We start from the raw sequence: 26,168 nt of genomic DNA on the forward strand, positions 1-26,168 counted from the left end.
TATTTTAGAACCAGAGGGGGGAAAAATGCAGCAAAAATGACAACCAAGAAATGGGATGCTAAAGACAGAAAACGCGCTGTCACTGAGAGAAAGTGTTCATGCAAAGATACAGGGGACATCTTTCATTATACCTCCAGAATAATAATTATCCATTAGGCAGCATGGTCTGACAATTTGTCTATTTTTATATCTATGTACTATCACTTATGAAATGAATGTATGAAACAAACTTAATTAAGAACAGGTGAATATTAAATTTAAATTCTACTTTATTTTTAAACTTGTTACTTGTCACTTTAGCATACAGTTTCAAATGTTTGACCTGTTTTATGATATTTTAAAGGAAAAAGTACCTAACGTGATTTTCTTTATCCTCAATATATGCATTTAATAATTAATTTAGCAATCTAGATATGTTCACCCTAAAAATTGGGGGCTTATTCAAATATTGTGCTTTTCTAAAGACAGGGAAAGTTAAGGAAGAAACTAAAATTTTCTTTAAAGATCATAAATCTATTAAAAATGTCAAAACATCTTAAAAAGTTTAATTGTTTAAGCTTCACTGCAGCTCAATAGGTAGAAATCTTCTTTTGTTTAAATAACTGCAGTTTGTCATTTTATAGACAACCATAATTAGAGATTATATAGCAATTACAATGCTGAACTTTTTAAATTGTAACCCAACTACTTTTAAATGAATTAAAAATACACGCATATAACTATTTACAATAGCCAAGACATGGAAACAACCTAAATGTCCATCATCAGAGGACTGGATAAAGAAGCTGTGGTATATTTATACCATGGAATACTACTCAGCCATAAGAAAGAATAAAATAACGCCATTTGCAGCAACATGGATGAATCTGGAGATCATTATTCTAAGAAGAAATAAGCCAGAAAGAGAAAGAAAAATACCATATTATATCACTCATATGTGGAATCGAAAGAAAGAAAGAAAGAAAGAAAGAAAGAAAGAAAGAAAGAAAGAAAGAAAGAAAGAAAGAAAGAAAGAAAGAAAGAAAGAAAGAAAGAAACTAATGAACTTATCTACAAAACAGAAACAGATTCACAAACATAGTAAACAAACTTATGGTTACCGAGGGGGAAAGGGGGTGGGAAGGGTTAAATTGGGAGTTTGAGATTTGCAAATATCAACTACTATATATAAAATAGATAAAAACCCAAATTTCTTCTGTATAGCACAGGGAACTATATTCAATATCTTTTAATAACCTATAATGAAAAAGAATGAAAACATATGTATGTATACGTATTACTGAAACATTATGCTATCCATACAATTGACACATTGTAACTGACTATATTTCAATTTAAAAAAATACATGCATATAAAGTAACAATACCTATTTGGCAAGAACATAAACCAAAAGAAACTCAATAAATGTATCAGAACAGATGTCTATCATCAAAGAGAAAAGGAGGTAGAGTATAGGTATAGAAGACAGAAAAAAAGGAATTATGTAAAAGCTGTTCATTATTAAGCTACCTGAATTTTTTGAGTGCTACCTGAAGCTTTTAGAGCTTAGTTAGATGTTGACTAAAACAGTTTTCTAGTTGTCCTAGGGCAACACAACCTCTAAAATCAGCTGGTTAAAAAACCAGGGAAAGATGAACATGCTTAGGTAAAATGACCCATTATTTTTGTCTGATTAGGGATATTAGATAGTTCTGATACAGAAATACAGAAGGTATGCATCATGGAAAAATCTCCTCAACCTCCTGTATCCACATTCTTTTCTCCAAGAAGATAGTGAGCTCACTTTCTACCTAAATAAAACTGTCTATACAGAGTTTACCAAGTGCCAAAGACTGTGGGTCCTACTGAGTCAATCTAAATTAAAAAAAGAATTACTATACGGTCTAGCAACCCCCTTCTGGGTATATTTCCACAAGAACTGAAATCAGGATCTCAAAGATATTTATATGCTACTATGCTTATCACAGCTTATTCATAATAGCCAAAATGTGGAAACAACCCAGATACCCATCAATGAATGAACAGATAAAGAAAATGTGGTATACACACACAAGAGGATATTACTCAGCCTTGAAAAGAGAAGAAAATTCTGCCATTGTAGCAACATAGACAAAACTGGAGATAATACATTAAGTGAAATAAGCCAGTCACAAAAGGACAAACAGTATATGATTCCACTAACATGAGGTATCTAGAAGAGCCAAACTCACAGAAACAGAGAGTGAAATGGTGGTTGCCTGTGGCTGAGAGACGGGAAATGGGCAGTTGCTATCCAATGGGTATAAAGTTTCAGCTACGTAAGATGAACAAGTTCTGGACACACGCTGTACAGCATTGTGCCTGTAGTTAACAGTATGGTATTGTGCACTTAAAATTTTGTTAATAGGGAACATCTTGTATTAAGTGTCCTTACCACAAAAAAAGGTTTTTTTTTTTAAGAAATTATAGATGAAAAACTTAATTTCTAGCCTCCTTTGTGGGAAGAGTGGGAGCTACAACACTGTCAACTTCACATTCACATATGGCCACATTTGGCAGGTGTGGAGAGCAGGCTCCGCCTGCCCCCCTCACTGGGACCCTTTCCTGCCATTAAGACAAGACAGCACTTCAGTTGCCACAATCTCTCTCTCCCTCTGTTTCCTAACACTGAGATGGAGGTTCTGATCATAGTCATCATTGTGCTTGCATTGCTGTTTTCCCAGAACCAGAAAAAAATGGCATGCATTATCTGTTCCCATGTCCCTGTCAAAGGTGGAAAATTAATTATAAACTGAAAGGCCTACTTCAGTATAACTGGAAGAAAACAATTTTCTGCATAGAAATGAAGATTCCATTTGACCAGCTTCATCAAGTTACCAGCCTGGACCATTAATGTATTCGAGTTTGGGATCCCTGCTCTATGAAACTTAGGTACAGCAGATAACTAAAGTTAACTGCTAAAAGAATTAAGACTATCTATTTTTCAAGATGGAATGGATGGCTGACCACTATTTCTTAAAGGTTCCTAAGCTATAATATTACCCATTTTCTTTAGTTTTTTGTAAATTGACTGAATTATGCAACTAGGAATAAAATTCTAGGAAAGAAATATTAATAGCCCATATAGATCACTGTCCCACACTTCAAATTCAGAAACTATTCTGACTGCCTTATCTCCAGGGGCGCAAAATGTATGGTATATTTAGTCATTTTCATAAAACTTCAATAAAGCTTAATAGTGTTCACTGTGTATATCAAACATTCATTTTTGTTATTATTGTTGAAAGTTTCCATGGATTAATTAGGAGCATTATATAGATCTGAGGATCTCAAACTTTTTCATCAAAATCACCTGGAAGACTTACTAAAACACACATTCTTAGCCCCATCCCCAAAGTTTCCGATTCAGTCAACTGGGGATGGGGTCTGAGAACTTTTATTTCTTACAAGTTCCCAGGTAATGCCATTGTTACATGGTTCACATATTAAGAACCATCAAAATCATAATGCAATTGTGAAGTAATACATTAAATTTTTAAATTCAAGTATTATTAAGAAGATTTTTGTCATGGTAAATATTTATACCTTCAAGTAACATTTTTATATGAAAGTTAACAGCATAGACCTATGCATTAGCACTTCCTAATGGATAAAAACCTCTCTCTAAGGATTTTTTCAATACTTTTATATGCATAAGTAACATCTAGTTAGCATACAAAATAGACTTCCACAGCAAATATCATTTTTTGATATATCTTTAGAAAAATTATGGAGGAAAAAATATTAATACCTCAAAACTCTGCAAAAAGGAATGATATCTAGCTCAGAATTTCATGCACATTTATTGATTTTTTAAAACTGGTCGATATTCAGGATTATAAAAAGCATGAAATTTTTTTTAATTGCAAAGATAAGCTGTCTTATTGAAAATAAACCTTTAAAAAATTAAACACACACATATTCCCTAATATCCATTACTATTCATATTCAAAGTTACATATACATATTTTGGGAGTGTGAAGGTAATTAGGTTTATTTATTTAATTATTTTTTTATAGAGATACTGGGGATTGAACCCAGGATCTCATGCACACCAAGCATGTGCTCTACCACGTGAGCTATACCTTCCCCCAAAGTTATTTATTTCATGCAAGTCTATATACTATAACATTTTGTACTATATTACAAAATTTTGAAGAATTAATATATTCAGCATGCATTTCAAAATATTCATGCACATTAACATGCCCATAAGCTGAACTTATATCTTCTATGGGATAAAAATAACTTAGATAGGTAATTATATTATGCAGCATATAAGCTCATTTCCACAACAAATTTTCATTACTATTTAGCTATTTAAACAACCCTTATATCTTTTACAAAAAGTATAGCTATCAATAATTCTAAAAAATAAAATTAGGAGAACTACCTCTATTAGAATATTTCATTAAAATACCTTATTTTTGTAAGTTTTAACACTTAATGGGCTCAAATAATTTATTATTACCTACTTGCACATTCTTATTAGTCACTCACATATGAAAATAAACAAAGACCACCCAAATGAGAACAGAGGCTATTCAGAGCTTGCAGTAGCAAAGAAAGTCAGTATTCATCACTTGCATTTAGCAGAGACCCAAAGGCAGGCAGAGAAATGAGAGAGCTTTACAATGAAAAAAGTAGGGCTTCAGCTATATTCACACTGGAAATAGTTGGCAGGGAGAAGCCAATTGTAGGCTCCCTAAAAGCCAAGTACCTTATGTGAGTGGTTTCAAAAGCTTGTTTGGCTTTTCTGGCTGGTCCTGAGTTGGAAGCAAGCACAAAATATAGGGAAGCTATTGACCAAATCCTGACCATTCTGCACTGATTGCTACGCAAGACATGGTTTGGCTTCCTAAGCCAGTTGCCGCAGAAATGTGTTGTCATATACTGTCTGGCCATTGTCTATTTGCATATTCAATAACTCATCCACAAAATATTAAAAAAAAAAAAACAGGAATCGTACATCTTCACGTAAACCTGCTATTAGTAATAGATGAACTCGGTGTGAACTCAAAGCAAATAACATTTTATCTGTTGATACTCCACAATGTAAATTCTACTTAAATAAATAAGGTAAAGAGATGTCCAAATAATTATTTTTAATCCAACATCATATGGTCATCATATCTGCTGTACACACAACACACTGATCTGAAAAAAAGAAGTTTTTGTTCACTCAGTAAACATTCATTGAAATCTATAGTGCTTGGTTGTCAAATCCCAAGAAACCTGAAGAACTTCCATAACATTTCCTTCACCTTCCCTTGGGGTCCCCTGAAATTCTCTCAATTGGTGGCTGTTTCAGTTGCCATATCCTAGACCTGGAGGTGGGGTAACTGATCACTTTGCCTCCCACTGCTGCATTCAAACCACTATTCCTCCCTTCTCCCTAGTAAACACCCCCAGATCTTAGTGTCAAACTGCGCCATGTTTCCCACCCTGTGCCGTCATCAACATCAATGATCTCATTCCTTCAAGATTTTAACACCTTGCTCATACTTTTCTGCATCCTCAATTCCTATCATTTTTTATTTGTGATTTCACAACCCAAAGAAACAATGCATCCAATGCCTTAATTTTCTTGCTTCAAATGGCATCAAGTAATTCCTATGTGCAGCTAAGCTTGCAAACCAGTCTCATAAACCAGTGGGTCTCCATATCAACAACACCTGGGAACGTTTTTTAAACTTCAGCATTCTAGTTCTACAGCCCACACCAATTAATGTCATAATTTCAGAGAATAGAGTCCGGAAATAGTCTTTAAAATAAAGAATGGAAGCTGGCAAGCAAGCAAGAAAGAATACATAGATGGATGGATTAAAAAAAAACAGACAAATTTTCTAGGGATTTAACAATAAGTTAGAGTTTCATTACTAATAGCGCCCCTGCCTTTGAAATTCTTTTTTGTTTTTATTAACTGTACCTCTAAAATCTCATTTCCCTCAAATAGCCTGACATTATCAATTCCTCAACCACAGAGACTTCTGATCTGTTGACCTTCCTCCCTTATATTCACATTCCCCTCCCTAACCAATGTAGATTCCAAACTTACCATTTTAATCACAACTTTACAAAAATTCTCAAATCACTTGCCCCATCCTCTTTTCCTGCGGTAACAATCAATCGGTCTTCCTCACGTCTTTGTACCATCCCTCTTTGCTCACCATAGAACATTATTCATCCAGCTGTCTGCTCTGTCTCAGTCACCACTAATGTCCCTTTCACCGGATCATTTCCATCATCAAAAACATTTTCATGATAATTCTGCATTTAACAGTAATCTCTTATTTCACGTTCCTCTTCAGTTAGCACCCGTTCATCTTCTTTTTAGGGCATAACTCTTTGAAATGCTAGTCTCCATTTATTATCTTTTCAACCCACTCCAATCATCAAATCCATTCTTGTCAAGGTCAGTAATGACCTCTACATGAAGGAATACAATGGCTAATTTTTAGTTCTTGTATTATTCAGCTTATTAACTAGCATCTGATGTAGATGATCACTCCTTTCTTCTTGTCATTTGATTTATATAATATCATATTTCTTTCTTGCCTCCTACCTCACTCCTGCCTCCTACTTCATTGTCTTCTTTGCTGAATTTTTCTATCTTCCCAAGCTCTAAATAAGAGAGTACACAAGGATAGTCTGTCCTTGGGTATCTTCTTTGACCTATGTACACTCAGTCTCTAGGTGACCTTAGTCTGTTTCACTGTTTATATGCCATCTTTATACTGACGACTCACAATTTAATTTCTTCAGCCTTGGCTTTCTTCTGAACTTCAGACTCCTACGTTCATCTGCCTCCTTAATTTATCCTCTTGAGTGCGTAATAGGGGCCTCAAATTTAACACATCCATAACCAAACCCTTGATGTTTCTCCCCAGCTTTTTCCTCGCCCTCCCTTACCTTAATGAATGACAACCACATTCTTCCAGTTCTCAGGATAAAAACCTGGCATCTTGCTGTTACTCCCTTCAGAATATATCCCATCTTGACCACTCTTACAGATAGTATTACTCCAACCCAGGACACCAACACCTCTCACGTGTTCTATTCCTGCAGCCCTAGTGTCAGTCTCCTCTCCACACATCAGCCAGACTGATTCTTGTACAATATACATCAAATCAACCATTATTCTCTCATGCTAAAAAGAAGTGAAAACCTCTCCTTACAAATAAAATTTCAGAGTTTTACTTGGTCCCCAGACATCTCATCTCCTATCATTTTATTTTGCAGTCTCTTCTACAGGCTCACGTGGAGCTGGCTGGCACTCTCTGGAGTCATAAAACCCCCAGCTTGTGGGCTCTCCATGTGCCTGGAGTCATAACACCTTAACCCCCAACCCCCACTGCTGGACCCGCGCATACCTGCATTTCTGCAAGATAAAATCATCTGTTGATGTTTACCCTAACAAACTCATCTCCCCAAGAGATAGCCCATCTCACAATACCTTAGGCATCCTGCCCTTATCAAAGTCATAAAACCTATTGTTCAGAGAAGTCCTCAAAAGATCTTACAACCCATCAAGTACCTGTGCACAAATTGATCACATAGCCCCCTACTCCATGTATGCATAGCCGTCCCCCCCATAAAAGACCCTGCACACCCACTCTCGGTGCTCACACGGGTACCTCTTGTCTGCGTGGCCTGTTGCTGCCTATAGGAGCATCCCTATTAAACTTTCCAAAACTCTTCTCGGTCTCTGGTAATTCTTGTACCAATCCGTGTCACCAACACAGACACCGACACCAACACCCTGGTGTGCCCACCACAGCTTACTGAACTTTTTCCTGTTATCGGCACAGGCTTAAACCAGTACTACTTAAGGGATTTTGCACATGCATCCCTCTGCCTGCAAGGCTCTTCTCCCTGATGTCGCAATGGTTTCTCTCTCACTTAATTCACAGCTCTGCTACAATATCATCTCCCCAGAGAAACTGTATCTGACCACCACATCTAGAAGAGCACCTTCCATCACTCTCTGTCCTCTCCCTATTTTTTTTTAATTTTCTATTTTTCTTATTTTTCTATTTATTTACTCTTGACATGCATTATTTGTCTTCCCTCATGAAAATTTAAAATTTAAAGAGCAAGGACTTTGTCTATTTTTTTTTCCATGTCCAAACCATGCCTAGCACATAGTGAATGTTAAATGGATGAGTGAATATTTACTGTAAGCCAGGGTTTTGTTTTGTTTCTTTTTTTTTTCCCTGGTCCTGCCTTCAGGCAGAAAATAAACAAACAGAAAATAATCAAACAACCAAAACAAAACCAGATAATTACAGACGGTAATAAGTGCGTGAGAGAAATACATACAATGACGTGTTGTATGGCAACTGAGACTACCTTAAGCCAGGAAGGCTTTTCTGAGGAAGTGATATTTAACTCAATACCGATAGGCCGAGCAGAAGCTAACCTTTGAAAAAGCTAGAGACAAAACACTCCAGTAGAAGAAACTGCAAATATTACGTTGCTGTATTAAAAGAAAAATGCTATGTAACTGACAAAAGGGAATAAGAACACCAAAAAGGAGCTGTCTGAATAAATGCATGAGTAAATCAGTGAGTCGAACAGCAAGAAAAGAGACGTTACTTAAGAGGATTTGTATAATAACCTGGGTCAACAGTAAGATTTAGTTTTCTGATGGCCTGCAGCACGACCAATGCCCTGTGGCCTACATATAACCCCTGAGCAATGTCTCAACAATAGCTAATCTCCCTGCATCCCATGGGCTAAGCTATTTCACACTCATTCTAATCAGCACCACACATGTTGTCATTCTTCCAGAATACAAAAATATACAGCTTGGTATCTATTTAAACAACATATAACTTTTTTTTAAAAAAAATGATTACATCTGTAGCAAAGACAGAAAAATAAATTTCAGTTCCAGCTCTAGCAGCAGCTTACAAGGGAGCGTTACGTTGCCGACTGCAAGTTTCTATCTCTGCATAATAATGAGGTTTGACTAGATCATTGGTTGTCAAATTGTGTGCAGAGGAACTGACACAGGGGTCCCCTCAGGGAAGGGCTAGCCAGAGCAAGTGGACCTCTAGGCACTGAGCTCTACTGTGACCAGAGAATTGTTGAGTTTGTCTACTTGAGGAAATGTCAGGGTTCCACGAAAGATTAAATTCTAAAGTGGATGTTTCTGTATCAGTGATAGATTTGTGATTAGAAAAGTGTAGTTAAATTTTAATAGTGCACTCCAGATGCTGTGAATAGGGTGTTCACCGTGAAGTTATTTCAAGTTTTCTCTACATTTGAACATGTTCCTGATAAAATGCTGCCAAAATGGGTTCCACTATAAAAAAAAATAACGTTATAGAAACTTTAGGACAACTTAATCAAAGCTTTATTAACTTATATCCTATGAATTAATAAAGATGCAATCTAGCCTTTGGATTTAAGGAGTAACTTTCAACATACTACTGTCACATCAATGTTTGTGCTGTTGAGAAATTACTGACTCTACATAATCTTCCAGATTGTATGCGGCTTTGAGGCAGTGTGTGTGTGTGTGTGTGTGTGTGTGTGTGTGTGTGTGTGTGTGTATGCGTGTGTGTGTGATATTTAGTGAAAGAATAAAGAGATGGCATAACAGCTCAGCAGTCATTCTGCTAAATAATCTGAGTTCATTTTACTATGTGCCAAGGCCCTCAAAACTGGTCTGCAGAGCTGAGTTTACAAGGTGGATTTTGTATAGGGGCAATATTCCTTCCTTTCCCTTCTTCGGCATATGTTAAAAAAAATAATACAAAGCAAACAGAATAAAGAAGTCTGAGTTCAGCAAAGCACCTCCCATAAAAGGCCCTGTGGGCTTTTTCAGCTATCATTTCAGCAAAGGAAAATAACTAACTGGAAGCCCATCATATTGCCCAAACACTTCGCAACAATTAGCAAATCCCTCTTTCCCCGATGCCCAGTGAAGGAACAGCCTTTTCTTCTTTTCTTTTTCAAAACATTACAGATTTCACTCAATCTCACCATGTCAAGCCTTTGAAGACAGACTTCAGGTTGTCTAGTTTGAACTTTTACTGCAAACAACTAATCTCCTTGCATTTACTCAGCACAGAGTTTGGGATATTAACTCCTTCGTAGGTAGCTCTTAAGCATATGTTAGAGAAACCACACAAAACAGAACAAGCAATAAATACAAAGCTGACGCTCTAATATTCATACAGGAGAAAACAACTTATAAAATATACATTGGACTTTCACACCCAGCTCACAGGTTGTGACACCAAGCACTCAGAGATTTCGATGAATGTTGACTACATTTTAGGAGGTGCAGTTTCATTTGCGATCTGCTGACATGTTAGTAAGTTAAGTGCTTCTCCCCAAATGTCTTCCACTAAGTGAGTAAACACACAGAGAATTTTACTTGGGGTCAAATGGAATTTTTCTCCCATACTGAAATGAATTTTAAATGGTGTGTGCTCATTTTACTTGTTAATTACAGTCATGTGCACGCCGAAGCTGATGAAAATCTAATTCACTTGAATTAGGACTGAGTGGTATATTTCCAAATGTCTTCACTAATGAGAAGGTAGTCCACCAACAGAGCAAATTAAACAGTTTCAAACAGCCATCTGGGGAAGGTTATACCCTGAATTGCTATGGCTTAGAAGTCATTACCTAGTGTGTTCCAATAAGAAAACAAAGAATGACAATCTGGATGCTCATTTTGCACCAGGAAGTACAATAAACGTTTCGACTGCGTAATCCCTGGCAGTCTTTGGAAGGAGACCATCTGATCTTCATTTCAAAGATGAGGAAACTGAGGATTGGTGAGGGGAATTACTCAAGATCACACAGCTGGTCAGTGATGAAGCTGTGACTCAGTTCGATTTGATTCTAAGGCCCAGATGCTTAACCACTGCTTTTGATGGCCCTTGTTCAATGACGCCTCACTGTGGCCCAGCACCCCGACTGGACTGCATGAAACTAATTTTCACCCAGAGCTCTTTCGTTTGCATAACAATTCTAGCCTGTGAATAGAGAATATCGAGGTGTCAACTCTTATAGACATGTCCTTTCTGAATTCTCTTCTCAGCATGGTGAAAGTGAAAATTGAAATGTAAAATTAATAAATAAATAAATCAAATAAAAGCTTCCAGGACATTGAAGAGTACATTTTGGCAAGGAATTATTTGAAAATTAAGTATGAAAATATGTAATGACTAGTAAAAGTAAAAAAGAGTAAGTTAAATAAACTGCACTTTAACTTGTATTTTAATTTGCCAATCAAAGTGATGACCTGACACTGATTATCCATTTTGTTAATACTTATTCTTTATTTACAACCTCTAAAGGAAGATTGGGCTTTGAAATACTATGATCAATATTGTTACTCAACAAATTTTTTCTATTTTGATGTATTAAATATGATTAAATGATTAATATCCTGTTTTATCAACTTGTGTCTTTCAAGGAAGTATATCTCGTAAAATTACATTTTGTCAGAGTTCAAGGAATGATTTCATTGTTTGAGCATAGTCAGTATCAATTTTTCCCTTTTGCTAATTGGTGTCTTGGTTTTCTTCTGGTGTGCCCCCTCACCTCATGCTCAGACAATGTGATTAAAGGTGACTGAGAATAGTCCAGGGGTTGAAAGATTACCATATGTACTCAGAGCTACATATCATGGTTCAAATATGGTCCAACGATCTGATATACACCAGTGGATTCAAGCCTAGGACTCTGGGGGTTTTTTTGGTCAAATTGGGAAGGAGAGTATCTTTCAAAGAGGGTTACTAAGCTGGTAAAATGTGAGCCTGAATCTCTTGGTAGTCCTTCTCCTACCTTACTGAACAGGTTACCAGGGACTAAAGTCAACTTCTAGGAAAGTATATCCAAGAAAAGGAAAGAAAAAAATTCCTGAAGACATTTTGAAATACCTGGATCCAGCCATGCCAGAAGATTAGAACTTTCCAGGCAGACTTTCATTTCCTGAGCCCATAAATTCCTTATTTTGTGCAATCCGTGTGAACTTTTTATACTCCCAAAAGTCCTAATATTTTTGACCCCCGAAAAAGAAATACTCACAAAGATGTGACAACATGCAAAATTGAGAGCAGTGTTTACTTCAGATTAAAAACAGCCTTCCTAGAGAATTTCTGTTCTCTGTGGTAGAAGACAATTAGGCAAAGTATGGCAGTTATATGAAATGGACTTCTAGCCTTAGTCCTCAAAATTGCCACATAAACCCAATATAACACAGCTAAATATATCCATTTAATCTACAGTTAACTCCAAAGTTCTATAAATTCTTTTTGATTGTGAAAGTATAGCAGTATTAACTGAAAAGACATAGCTTCCTTACAAGGCAAGGAGATAATTGTCAAACAGAAGACAATGTGTAAAGGTGAAGATGAATCAACAAATCTGGTTCTAAATCTCTATGACCTTTTCCTCTCTGGTTGTCAATTTTCTCATCTATAAAAAATGAGGATAATAAAATATTTTCTGTGTACTACTCAGCTTTATTGATAATATAACAGAGTATCTACATGTAACCAACTAGAATGCATGACCCACATAAAGAGCAAAGCTTTATTGTCTGGACTAGTTTAATCACTAAAACCTATTTCATAACAGAATGCTGACTTTATATCATAAACCTAGATCAGTTTTTACCATCCCAACAGAAACATCTTTTGTGACAACTTTTTAAAATGCATTTTACTTGTATAAATCACACCTCCTTAGTTTATTGAACACTTGAGGTTTAAAAACAGGGATAAAATTAAGCATATCTGTCTTCTGTGTGTTGGGAATCATGCTTTTCTGAGCTTCTACAAGCAGATGTCCCAGATTCCAGTCTTGAGGTTGACTACTGATGTTTTTCCAATGGTTCCTGCCATATTCTTATTGGTTACTATGGTTGTCCTCTGTAAAAGCTATTGACTATTCACCTCCATGCCTGACAGATGTGGCTTCCTTCTGTTGTCCCACTGATACTGTCACTTCTCCACATGTGCTTTAGCAGCACTTGAACTGACAATGCCCTTTATCCCCAAATGATCTCTTACGCTTTACCCATAGTCTGGGAAACTAAAGGCCAAAAGCTACCCCACTGACCACCAGAGGCAGTCTGCCCGAGCTTTTCAAAAGAGATTATGAAGAATACTTGATTTCACTGCCATACACAAATCATCCCTCTCACACCTCCTGCTGTGTGGCTGACAGCACAGGGTGCTATGCTCATAAACTGACATTAATTAGAAAATGTAACCAAGGGTGATTATAATTAATTACATAATTATGAACATTTCAAGTTTAATCCCACCAAAATTACTTCATGAACAATATTATGAATGATGCCTGGCTAAAAGAAAATTGATATGAACACCTTTAAGTCATAAATAGGCAGAATTTTGATTATGCACTCCATTACTGATAAAATATTAACATCTCTAGTTTTCCAAAGACACAGTTTGAACTTTGTGTTGACTTTGGCATTCAGTATTGCTTTGTGAACTCTTAACCCACAGTGGTACAAGTTGCTCTGGTTAAGCCAAAAATAAGCTCTCTTTCCACAAAAGATACACTTCCTTCCTCCCTGGCTCCTTTATTTCTCTCTCTTCCTTTCTTTATTCCCTCCTTCTTTCCTTTACTCCTTCCTTCCTCAATCTTTACTGAGGTCTTTCTACTTTTCAGACATCATACTATTATGTAGAGGATATAATATTGAGCAAGACAGAAGCTCATTTTTCTTCAAGGATACTAAAATCCAGGAGGAGATAGTAAACTGGAATAATGAATAGATTAAAAGAAATGATGAATAGATATGATAATGTAAATATAGCAAAATATTAATTGTGAAATATAGGTGGTAGAGTTAATAGTGATGCTCACTTGCAATTGCTTCCATTTTTCTGTGTGTTTGAAAATTTTCACAGTAAAACTTGGGAGAAAAATTCAGTAGAAGAGATAGAAAATAAAACAAGCAATTCTGTAAGTATAATAATTGCTATAAAGAGAGATGTACAAAATACTGTAGGAGTTAATCTTGTCTAAGAAATAAAGGAAGACGTCAGCGCTTTCTGGATGAAGATCATAAGGCATTAAGACTATGACTTCAGCATCCATTGTGTGGCCTAAGAGCCATGTGGTTTGTGGAGGTGAACTCCATCCTCCAGTTCAAGATTGTATTTTTTCATCTAACTAAGGCCTAAACCAGGGAGAGAGCAAGAAATGTGCACGTGACTCAGTTGGAGCTAAAGCAAAAACAGTGGGTATCTTCTAGCGAGACGGAGAAATTTCTTTACTTGCACTTCTGAAAAGTAGTATCAGAAGTCATTATGTCTCTCTTTTTGAATAGTGTGATATGATTTGTTTGACCACTAGGACTGCTACATTCATTTTTCTATGACAGAAATAAGACTCAAGTGAAGTTGATAACTTTGTCCTTGATGACATCTTATAACCAGTGATGCAAACCAAATATAAGGCCACCTTTACCCCTAGATTTTCAAATTATGGGAGCCAATAAACTCCCCTTATTTTAAAGTTATTTTCAAATTTTATTGTCAATGACTGCAACACAGAATCCAAGCTTGTTGAGAGGACTAGTTTTGCTGCTCACTTGTTTGTTTTGTTTCTAATATATACGGTTCCTAGTTTCTCAATTTTAAATGACCAGTTTTTCCAGGGTGTTGCAACCCTTAATATGCTGCCTTAGGTGGTGAGTCAAAATATAATACAAATAAAAATACATTGTTATACTAAAATCCTACCTCTAGACCAAGGAACATATGGGAACAAGGCTGGTACATCCTGATCCTCCCTCCATGGCTCCAGCTTGCTTATTAGCTGTTGTCAACCCAGGTACCCTAATCTAACTTATCCCCAATATTCCAAAACTATCCATTTAGTCATATATTAAAATGAACAACAAACTTCTGATAACTGTTAGATTCACTGGCCCAGAATTCTTTATCTTCTTATCACAGGTAGTTTTTTAAAAAGTCTTTTTGGAAAAAAAACTCAACCATCTGTAAGTATTTTGTTTCTGTGTTTAAACCAAAACCTTCTCATGTTTATAATCACAGAAAGATAAACAAATAAAAACAAATGCTGACATTGTTAAAAAAAAATTCAGTGTTTGGGAAATGAAGAATTTCTCTCTATGCAAATATTGAGTATATGACACTGCCTTACTTTTTATGCCTATGCCTGCATATTCATTGAGAGGAAAATTCTAAAAAAAAATTCCGAGTGTATTTTGAGGTTTATGGATCAGTGCAACATATTTCATCCAAAATATTGGACTCACACAGTCTACACAGGGATGCTTCCACATAAATACAGCCCTTACGACCACAGTAGATAACTGTTTCCTGTAAATTCGCAGAGACAGAGAAATTTAAGTAAAATGAAAAAGCAGAGGAACTTCTCCCAATTAGAAGAACAAGAGAAAACCTCTGAAAGAACAATGAAGCAGATCTCTCTACAAGACGCCGAGTTCAAAAAGGAGGTAATAAAAATGCTAAAGGAATTAAGAAAGATTATCTATCTATCTATCTACCTATCTGGTCTATCACCTGCAAAAAGAAACAATATTACTTTTTCCTTTTCAATTTGAGTACCTTTTATTTCACTTTCTTGCCTCATTGCTATGGCTAGGACTTCCAGTACTATACTGAATAGAAGTGGCAAGAGTGGGCATCCTTGTTTTGTTTCTAATTTTCGAAGAAAAACTTTTAGTCTTTTAATGTTAAATACTATGCTAGCTGTGGGCTTGTCATATGTGGCCTTTAATATGTTGAAATACATTCCTTCTATATCCAGAAAAGCAATAGAAAAAAGCAACAAAGAGAAAATCTGGTTTTTTGAAAAGATAAACAACATTGACAAACCTTTAGCTAAACTAAACAAAGTAAAAAGAGGAAAGACTCAAATAAAATTAGAAAATAAAGAAAACACTACAACTGATACCAAAGAAATACGAAGGATTATGAGACTATGAACAATTATACACTAAAAAATTGTATAACACAGAAGAAATGAATAAATTCCTGGAAATATATAACCTACTAACACTGAATCATGAGGGAATAGAAAATCTGAAAAGATCAATAACCAGTAAATATATTCAAATAGTAATCAAAAACTTCCTAACAGCAACAAAAAGACCAGGACTAAATGATGCAATTGGTGAATTTTACTAAATATTTAAAGAAGAACTGGGGTGCATGTATCTTTCCGAATTAGAATTACCTCTGGATATATGCCCAGGAGTGGGATTGCTGGATCATATGGTAAGTCTATTTCTAGTTTTTTTGAGAAATCTCCATACTGTTTTCCATAGTGGTTGCACAAAATTACATTCCCACTAACAGAGTAGGAGTGTCCCCTTTTCTCCACACCCTTTCTAGCACTTATCATTTGTGGACTTTTGAATGATGGTCATTCTGGCTGGTGTGAGGTGATACCTCCTTATAGTTTTGATTTGCATTTCTCTGATAATTCACAGTATTGAGCCTTTTTTCATGTGCCTATTGGCCATTTGTATATATTCACTGGAGAATTGCTTGTTTAGGTCTTCTGCGCATTTTTGGATTGGGGTATTTTTTTAATTAATAATTTGTATGAGCTATTTATATATTCTGGAAATTAAGCCCTTGTCAGTTGCATCATTTGCAAATATTTTTCCAATTCCATAGACTGTCTTTTCATCTTGTTGATGGTTTCGTTTGCTGTGCAAAAAGCTCGTAAGTTTAATTAGGTCCCATTTGTTTATTTTTGCTTTTTCCCCTAATTGTAGTAAATGTGTTACAACACATTAACACAATGAAGGATAAAAATTATATGACCAGTTCAATAGATGCATAAAAAGTATTTAACAAAAGTCAAAACATTTTCATGATAAAGATGCTCAACAGCTTAGATTAATATTTAGTTGTAAAGTAAGGGGATGTTTATCTGGAGGATAAATAATCTTTAGAATTTTGACTACGCAGCTCCTCCATTCTTCAAAATGTAGTTGTCATAGATTTTGTTCTGTAAACTAGGAGAAAGAACTTAAATTTTACTGAAGATTAATTGTTGTATGAGCTTGATAGAACCCTTCTTCCAAATCTGAGTTTAATATACACCTTCAAGATATTTACTTTAGGTAATAAGAAAGGTTGATAGGAGAAATTTCTTCAGGTTTGCTGAAGCATGTCATAAAATATTTTATCTATAGTTATAGTTCTATTTTCTGTCTTCCTGTGAATACCCTGAGGGTGATAAATTCTGTATTCCAGTTTTTAGAAACTGAATTTCTTTTCAATGTTTGGGGAGTTCCTCATCTTATGAATTAGTGCTTCCCAAAATAAAAGTTAGAAAATGCCAGATACTCATTTTCCTAGGCTTCAATGCCATGACCCAGTCATGTGACCTAGATTCAGCCTGTTAACTGCATCAGAACTACTGATTAAATCAGCAAGGGTGGTAAGGACCTCTCTTCTCATAGCAATAGTAATAGCTTCTGAAAATAATAGGTCCTACAAAAACTGCCAGTTTTATTAACAAACTAGCTCTATGATTTAGTTTTAAACACAGTTTCTGGCTGCATACCCTTAAGTCTCGTCTTCCAGCACCCCAACAATTCTATGAACTCTCAATAGCCTTATAATAAACTCTTTTTCTGCTAACTCAGCTAAAGTGTGCTATAGCTGTTTTCAACCAAGAGCAATGAACAGTACAGACAACATCAAATGTGCTAATGGAGACTCTGAAGGAGCTAATGGCACTTCATAGGAGACCCGGTTTACTGTGAACCATGGCTCAGATTCTGAGAGAGTGGAATACAACCTCACCCCCGATGCACTTTTCCCACTCATTCAAGGATTTTCATTTGAAAGAACTATGCATTTGGAAATTGCCAATTTAATTCCTACTTTGTTTTTGTTTTGATATCAAGTCACTTTTTTTCTCTATTTACATGACTAAGTGTTCAATGAGTTATAAGCAAAACAAAAATTGTCAATTTTGACACATTTGCATAAGAAATTAGTATAATGATTTTAAATTTCATTCCAGTGAAATAAATTCACAGTCAGAGTAATTCAGATGGAAAACCATGCATATTTTTCCTTTAATGAAAAATGAAGTCTTTCATTTAGAAGACTAAAATTGAACTCTGTATTTTCTTAAGCCTTGAAGGTAATTTCAAACAAGAACAACAGAAACAATAAAAAGTCAGAGTTAAAACTTACATCTAGCCTAAATGATGCATTTGGCCAAACCATGCATTTTTTAATTCTTCAATTTCTCACTCTTTCTTCTTTTGCTATAGATCACAGGGAGCTAAAGAGAGCTCAAATATATAATTGTGGCAACTTCCCCAAAAATGTGAATGAGTAAAACTGCAGATAGACATCTCTTATAAGTGAATGCCAATGAAAAATAGAAAAAAAAACACATCAATATTTACTGTTCATTGATACAACTTCCACTGTATTTTAGATATTGGCTAGAAAAGTAAATAGTCAAGTTACCTAGAATACATTTTTGCACTCTCTATCCTACCTTAAAACAAAGCCTGGTTCTGAGTCTGGATGGCAGAGGTAACTGACTTGATTCTCCTTACGTATACTTGGTTTATTATGAGATACAGTTTTAAAGGTCATGTTAATACTAACAAATTCTTTAAAGCGTGACATTTTTGTGAATTATGATTCTTCCACGGCCTTTTCAAAAGAAGCTTTTTACCAGAAGCACAATTCATTTTCTGTCAATTTAATATTCATAGAAAATAGATTCCAGGACTCCCTCTATAAGCTGTGACTAGCTTTAACAAGTCTTTGTTAGTAAGTCATTCCAGATGACTGTTTCGCTAAATTAGATTCATTTAATCGTACCCATCTTAACTGCAATAATGAGCAAGTATTTTCTGAGTACTAAGTGTGTATGTTTCAGGGTGTGTGTGTGTGTACATCTGTGTGCCTGTGCATGTATCCAGTGTTCAGTGCCCCTCCTCCTTGAGAGGACTCCTGCAAGGCAAATACAATTGCTGGGGTACTTTACGTCACATCCCTCTAACAAAGGTTGGTCAGGGGAGGGCTGCAGAATCTTTAACCCTTATTCCACCCACTTTGCCGGCAGCCATATGCAAGTACATGGACTAGGTCACCAATCACAAGTTCGCGGCTTACTCCTACCCACTGGAATGTGAGGTGAAGAGAAAGAGCACCTGCCTTCTTAAGCATGGTGTATGCTTCCTACCATCAGATCAGCTTTCTTTTACACCCCCTGCCCACATGCACACTTTACAAGTCTGGTTCTCCAGCCTTTATTCTATTCTGTGAATTCCAAAAAGCTTTGTGTTAAAATTTTCCCCCCTTCAGGATATCTAGAGATGGTTTCAATTGTTTGCAATAAGGTAATTAAAATCTCAAGAGCCCTGACAGATACACCATCAGATATAGAGGGTGGTACCGACTACTCATAACAGTGTCAGGTGTTCAGAAAAAGCAATTGTATGTGTAAGTCAAAGGGATGGAAAAGAATATTGATGCTGGGTTTGCAAACACTAACTGATTATCTTAAATCCCCTGCTTTTCCATCCCCCTTTTTTAACAGCATTAGAATGACCATACGAAAATACTAAGTATTCTTCTTTCCACATAAGATCATCCCATTTTTTAAGGTTAAGAAATGTCAAGTTTGAAGCATTCATTTAGCAAATACATACTTTTAAAAAAAAAAAGTAAAATAAAAAACTAAACAAATGTTTTAAAAATCAGCTTTGACTGCCACCACTATTACATACACAATTTCAGAACACTGACTATGCTTGTATCCCCACCCTGCTACAATTGAGCTTACATACTTTCACTCTCTACATTTTATTTGACATAAATGAGAAGGGAAGTGAGTAAAAGTCTCTTTAACAAGATCTGCAACAAGCATCATTGTGCTAGGGTTGCAGACAACCAACTCAGACTCACGAGCTTGCCTTCAGATTTAATCCTAGATGTCCTTTCTCTCCTGAACATGTGAATAAATAGGAAAATGATTTCTGCTAGCTAGATCTCTGGTTTAAGCAGAAATGCAATCATCAGGATTCCTAAGTGTTGTGTGTACACTCTCTAACTCAATTTTCTCAGCATTATTTAGACACACTCACTGCTTAAACCTGATAGGAAGCCTTCCCGCCCATACCAATTAACCTAACCCTGCAATTTAGTTTTACCCAGTTGTCCTTGAATCCTCCCTTGTTCTTCTCTGTGTTGCTTATTTGAATTGGTTTGAATACTTTCCCAGAAAGTGTTTGTAATCTAAAAATTGTCTTAATCTCTTCAGTCCAATTTCTCCTACTCTTTAATTTCCTGCAGGGCCCAAGTGGATTTCCAAACTTTTCCACATATCACATGGAACACTGTTTTTCAAGTACATTTTTTGTGTGTGTTTTGCCCATGGAAAATGGCACTCTAAAAGCAGGTCATTGGCCAAACCGCAAGAAAGAGCTTCTCTTCCTCCAACTGTCATAGGATTTCTAGATGCTTCTCTCAGTAGGATCCAGGAGGGAAAGAAGAGACAAAAATGTGCTTTAACTGTCAAGCTAATGCCACTTTCAACAGGTTAGGCATTGGGAAACATAAATCACTTGAGAGCTACAGAGTCAACTGCGCCCTCGGAATTACTAACTGGGACTAGATTAACATAAATAAATAAAACTTAGAGACATCTCCAATTCGGCTCAAATAGAAAATTAGTTATTTAACCCTGTATCATTTAGCATCATAAAAGCAAGATATAGTCATTAGAGGGATAAGTTCTCTGAAGGTTTCATTTAAAACTTGATTCTTTTAGGTTCTCCCCTTTAGATCTTCTGTGATTACCCGTGAAATGACAATACGAGTTTATGAATTTAACTGGCTTAGTTGAATGCATAAATTCATGATTTTATACAAAAACACTGATAAATATTCATGTCACTCATCACGTGTTCACATTTTTCTTATATTTCTCTAGGTGGGAATTTTTTTCTCCATTCAGTAAACAAATTGAGCCCCATAATAATATGTTGTAACAAACTGGTTGACTTTGGATCTACCATCTCCACAAAATAGATTTCCTATAAAAACAATAAAAAAGTAACATTAGATATATATCTTAATGGTTTTAAATGGCATCTCCATAGAATTACACATGTTAAGGAAAACTAGTTTAAAGAAAGAAAATTCTCAGAACTCTTTACTTTCTCTGTTTCCTCAAATAAGCTCCTTCTTGAATGTTTTTCTTAGCAAAATATGGAACAAAGACTCTAAAAATAATAACTTATATGCTAGACATTATACGTGCATCATTTCAACTTGTCCTCAAAATAACACGCCAGGGATTCACATTACTTCAGTTTTACAGATGGTGTGACTGAGGCTCAGGAAGAATTGTTACCTGCTCAGAGCTGCACAGCTAGCAGCTTGCAGTGCCAGAATTTGAACACAGGACTACGTGGCTAAGTAGTACAAATTCTTAAGCACATCTTCTCTCCATGGAGAGCCAACAAATGTTTATATCATACATGCAAATCATACAAACTACAATTCTGAGATTAAATCTGTGCTTGGTAGGGACAACTGTACTGTGCTGTCTATTGTCAGCAGTGGGAGGAGAAGCCATTCTCATATATGCCAGAATTTTTCCATGTGTGCGATAATGATCTGCATTTCTCTCTAAAAGAGTAGAGAAGAGCTGAAATTTACTCCAAAGAACACGACATGAATACCAACCTATACAGAGCTTTTTGCTTAACCTGCAGTTATACTAATCTTTGTGTCCAAAAGTTCTAACTATTAAGACCAAACATACTTGTCAAGAGTGCTCCAGTGATCCAGTCTTTTTGTAGAGTTATACAATGGACCAGGACAGCACATATCCTAGATACACAGGAGGGGGGAGTGGTTCACTGGGCTTATTTTAGCATGCACATGAATTTGTGTGGGAGTTTGCATATGGTGGACAAAGAGAAAAAGGAGAGTATTCAAAACCATCTAGTCTCACAGGCTTATTTTAAGAGCCACAAATGATATATGTCTTCAAAACATAGAATATTTTTAATCACTTATTTAAAAAATCCCATGTATCCTGTAATACATGCATTAGTTGAATTTTCTTTAATATTTTGAACATTTTTATTCTTTAAAAGTATGTAACCAAAATTATCTACTCTGAAATTGTCTTTCTTGAGTTTGATTTACTGCTCTGATGCTTACTAATTAGAAATATACCAGAAAGGCTAAAATAAATAGATAACCACATTACAGCTAAGCTCTCATAAGCCTAAAGCTGTATATACTTTGTATTACCATGTGTTAGTAGTTTTTAGATTAAAGACAATTTAAAAAATAACATTTTTCCCCCTCAGGACATTTCACCAAGAAATACTTTTTTCTTTATTTATATTCTAATATAATAGAAAGGAAAAAAGTAAGCCTGGTATGTGTGTGCATTATAAATCAGAGGCCACACAATTAAATCCCACAGGCTTTTGTTAGTCCACAGAAAGGTTTTACATGAGTATAAAGGTTTTACGTGAGTATAAATACGAAAATACAGACTCTGGATGTTAGCACTCTCCTATGTAAAATACAATTTTTGGACAAGGTGATCTCTGAGCTCTTCTTGTTTGAACTATCTGAAATGCTGAATGCTAAAAATTGTTACCTGCCATTTTAAACTGAGAGGCAGACTGCCAATTCCCATTAAAGTAATCACTTTCCACTAAAGTGAGACAGCTGGAGAGGTGGTTGGTAGGAGTGGATAGCAATGTTGTTTCTAACTTTCTGAGGTAGTGCTTTTCAAACTTTACAGTGTGGAAGAATCACCTGAAAACCTGAGATAATGCAAATTCTTGAGCTATATATCCCCAGAGATTCTGACTCAGTAGGTCTGAAGAGGAAACCTGAGTATTTAGATTTCTAACAAGTTTCCAGGTGATGCCGGTTTTGCTGGACCACAGACATATTTTGAAGAATAGTCACTGACCTGAAGAAGAATCTCAATCATTCAAAAAAGCATTCAACTCACAAAAATCAGCAAAAACTAGCCCAAAATGGAATCAAAGACCTAAAGGTGAGAGCTATTTAAAAAAAAAAAAAAAAAGCTGGAAAATCTTAGAAGATATTAAAAAAAAAAATCTTAGAATAAAATGTAGGCATAAATCTGCATGACCTTGAATTACACACCAGAAACAACAAAAACAAACACATAAATAGACATCATCAAAATTAAAAGTTTTGCCTCAAAGGACACCAGTAAGAAAGTGAAAAGATAATTCATGGAATAGGAGAAGAATTTGGCAAATCACGTATATGATGAGGGACTCTTATAATACAACACCACACAGAAACTTGCACATAAATGTTCATAGCACCATTATTCATAATAACCAAAAAAGTAGATGTAACCCCATATCCATCAGATGAAGAATGGATAAATAAAATGTGTTCTTTCCATGCAATGGAATACTATTTGGCAGTAAAAAGGAATGAAGCACTGATACATGCCACAACACTGATGAACTCTGAAACATTACGCTAAGCAAAGAGAATTCAGTTACAAAGGAGCACATATTGTATGATTCTGTTTATATAAATTGTCCAAAATAGGCAAATCTATAGAGACAAAAAGTAGATGAGTAGTTGCCTACCACTGTAGGTCAGGGAATATAAGGATTGTGAGGGTGTCTGCTAATGAGTGTGGGTTTTCTGGGGGGAGTAATAAAAAATGTTCTAAAATTGGTAGTTGTCATAAGTGTATAACTATGAGAATATATTAAAAACTATTGAGCTGTACACTTTAAATGGGTGAACTGCATGCAATGCGAATTATATCTCAACAAAGCTCTTTTTTTAAAGGCATTAAAATATTTACCTGAGTAACCACTACATTTTTGAGCACTGTTGTCTCCCTCTTTTTAACTTCCAAAGTATCAGATTACATAGCAATTTCTCTGGAAAATGTTTCTAACCTTCACCTCTCCCAATAACTTGATTTGATGCTTTGAATAAGTGCTTTCAACACACTCTCTACTTCCCCTCAGAGCACGTATGACACTTTAATGTGACACAGTATTTAACGTTCTGTCATGTTTCTCAGATTCTAAATTCTAGCAGCCATGAATGCTTTGTGTGCTATGCTATCTTCATAACTTAACATAGTTTTTGGTAGAGTTGCTGCTTAACGAATTATTCTGTAATAACTAATGAAGTGCTCCTATGGGACAGTAAATCTTGTTTACAGTCTCATAGTACTCCAGTAACAGGAGGTGAAGAGAAAGGCAGGCACTCCCTAGGCTATTTGCAGTCACACAAGCATCGTTACTGCAGAGACAAAGCAACTTTTGTTACAATCAAAAAAGAAACCAATAGAATAGTTTTAAAAGGAGTTATCAGATTACAGCAGATTTAGATTAAAACCTTGACCATGTTTTTTGTTATTGATATTGTTTTTGTTTTTAAGCTGTGCGGCTCTGGGCAAGATGCCTCACCCAGCTAAACTTCAGTTTGCTCATCACTAAAGCACTGATAAAGATAATAATGAACTTATTTACAAAACAGAAACAGACTCACAGACATGGAAAACAAACTTAGGGTTACCAGGGGAGAAGAGGGTAGGAAGGGGTAAATTGGGAGTTCGAGATTTGCAGATACTGACTGGTATATGTAAAACAGATAAACAAGTTTATACCGTATGGCACAGGAAACTATAGTCAATATCTTGTAGTAGCTTATGGTGAAAAACTATGAAAACGAGTGTATGTATGTTCATGTATGACTGAAGCATTGTGCTGTACACTAGAAATTGACACACTGCAAACCGACTATACTTGAACAAAAAATAGGAAAAAAAAGAAAAAATGAAAGTTAAAAGATAACTCTTTCCTCTTTGGGTGTGAAGAACAAAGATAACTCACATGTTAACTTCTTGCAAAGTTGTGAAACTATACAAATACGGTTTGCTAATGGTGTAGCATAAGAGTAAAGAATTAAAAATATAATAACTAAAGAAGGACAATTGTTTAGATCAGAAACAAGTAGCAGACATTCTTGTATACACAAGAGCCATTTCTCCTTCCTTCCTTGGTAAAAGAATTCCAATTTTGTTTGGGCAGCCATGTGCCCTCCTTAGGAAATAAATTATAACTGGTCTAAGAGAATCATTAAAATTGTATTTCCCTTACCTAAAATTGGTCTTGGGACAGACATTAATTCAGTTCTGGCCAATGACAAGTAAGGTGAATCTATTTTGTGCTCCAGGAAAAGAGTTTCCTCCTTGAAAAGAGGCACACAAGAGAAAATCCTTTTACATCCACCCATCTGACTACCTGTGTGAGATCATGTCCTGTCAGAATCTCAGGCAGAGCTCTGCTGCTGTCAACCACCAGCCAAAAAAAGAAGGGCCAAGACAGTCATGGGGACACTGCCACCTCCCACCAGACTTTTCACCATGCGATTAGAACAACTACCTTTAATATGGAAGCCACTATTAGTGAGCTTTTTAAATAGTTGTCTTTGAAAGCATTCTAACCAATACTGAGCTCTTTGGGAAGTACTGAGGCATGGTGATGGGCAAAGACTAGGAATCTATCCACATGACTTCCTCTGTAAAGCAGTGACAGTCCAATGTCTCCTATTTTGCTACATTAGAGCTGTAACAATAGGCAATTAAATTTTTGAAAACTGGAAAACTTGCTCCTGAAATTAAGCAGATTAATTGAAATGATAAAAGGTATTTTTAAATGTTCATGTCTAAGTACTTGTCACACTTTAATTTTGATAAAAGAAGAGAATACAAAGCATAGGAGAAAAGAGGGTGAGTTTCTTTAAGCCTGATGGATTTGCTGATCTCCAACATACATTCCTATGGGTTCATGACACTGTTTTAAACAAGGTACGATGTATAGTTGAAGACTAATTATGCAATTTTCTGCATGGCTTTTGTAGCCTTTCTGTTTCAGCCAACATCTGTCTCTTTTATTAGTGTAACCATGTCGAAGCAGCTGTGAGGCCCAGGAATGCATAAGCAGAAACACACACACACACACACTCTCTCACACAATTATTTATGACAATTCTTCTTTTTTCTCATTGAATTAAATGAGAGTTAATTTCTACCCACTTAGATTTCTTTTGGGGGTATTTTC

The 26,168-nt window shown here is 35.7% G+C and overlaps 1 long non-coding RNA gene and 1 other non-coding gene across 2 annotated transcripts in view; both read right to left on the reverse strand.

The window, feature by feature from the left end:
• Positions 1-26,168, reverse strand: part of LOC105097691 (uncharacterized) — a 708,424-nt gene that overhangs the window by 303,305 nt on the left and 378,951 nt on the right. The gene's annotated exons all lie outside the window — the stretch shown is intronic.
• TRNAT-GGU (transfer RNA threonine (anticodon GGU)) lies at positions 4,036-4,109 on the reverse strand. Its single transcript has one exon. It is a non-coding gene; the product is annotated as a tRNA-Thr (tRNA).

The sequence above is a fragment of the Camelus dromedarius genome, chromosome 27, assembly GCF_036321535.1.
Source record: "Camelus dromedarius isolate mCamDro1 chromosome 27, mCamDro1.pat, whole genome shotgun sequence".
NCBI classification, from domain to species: Eukaryota; Metazoa; Chordata; class Mammalia; order Artiodactyla; family Camelidae; genus Camelus; species Camelus dromedarius.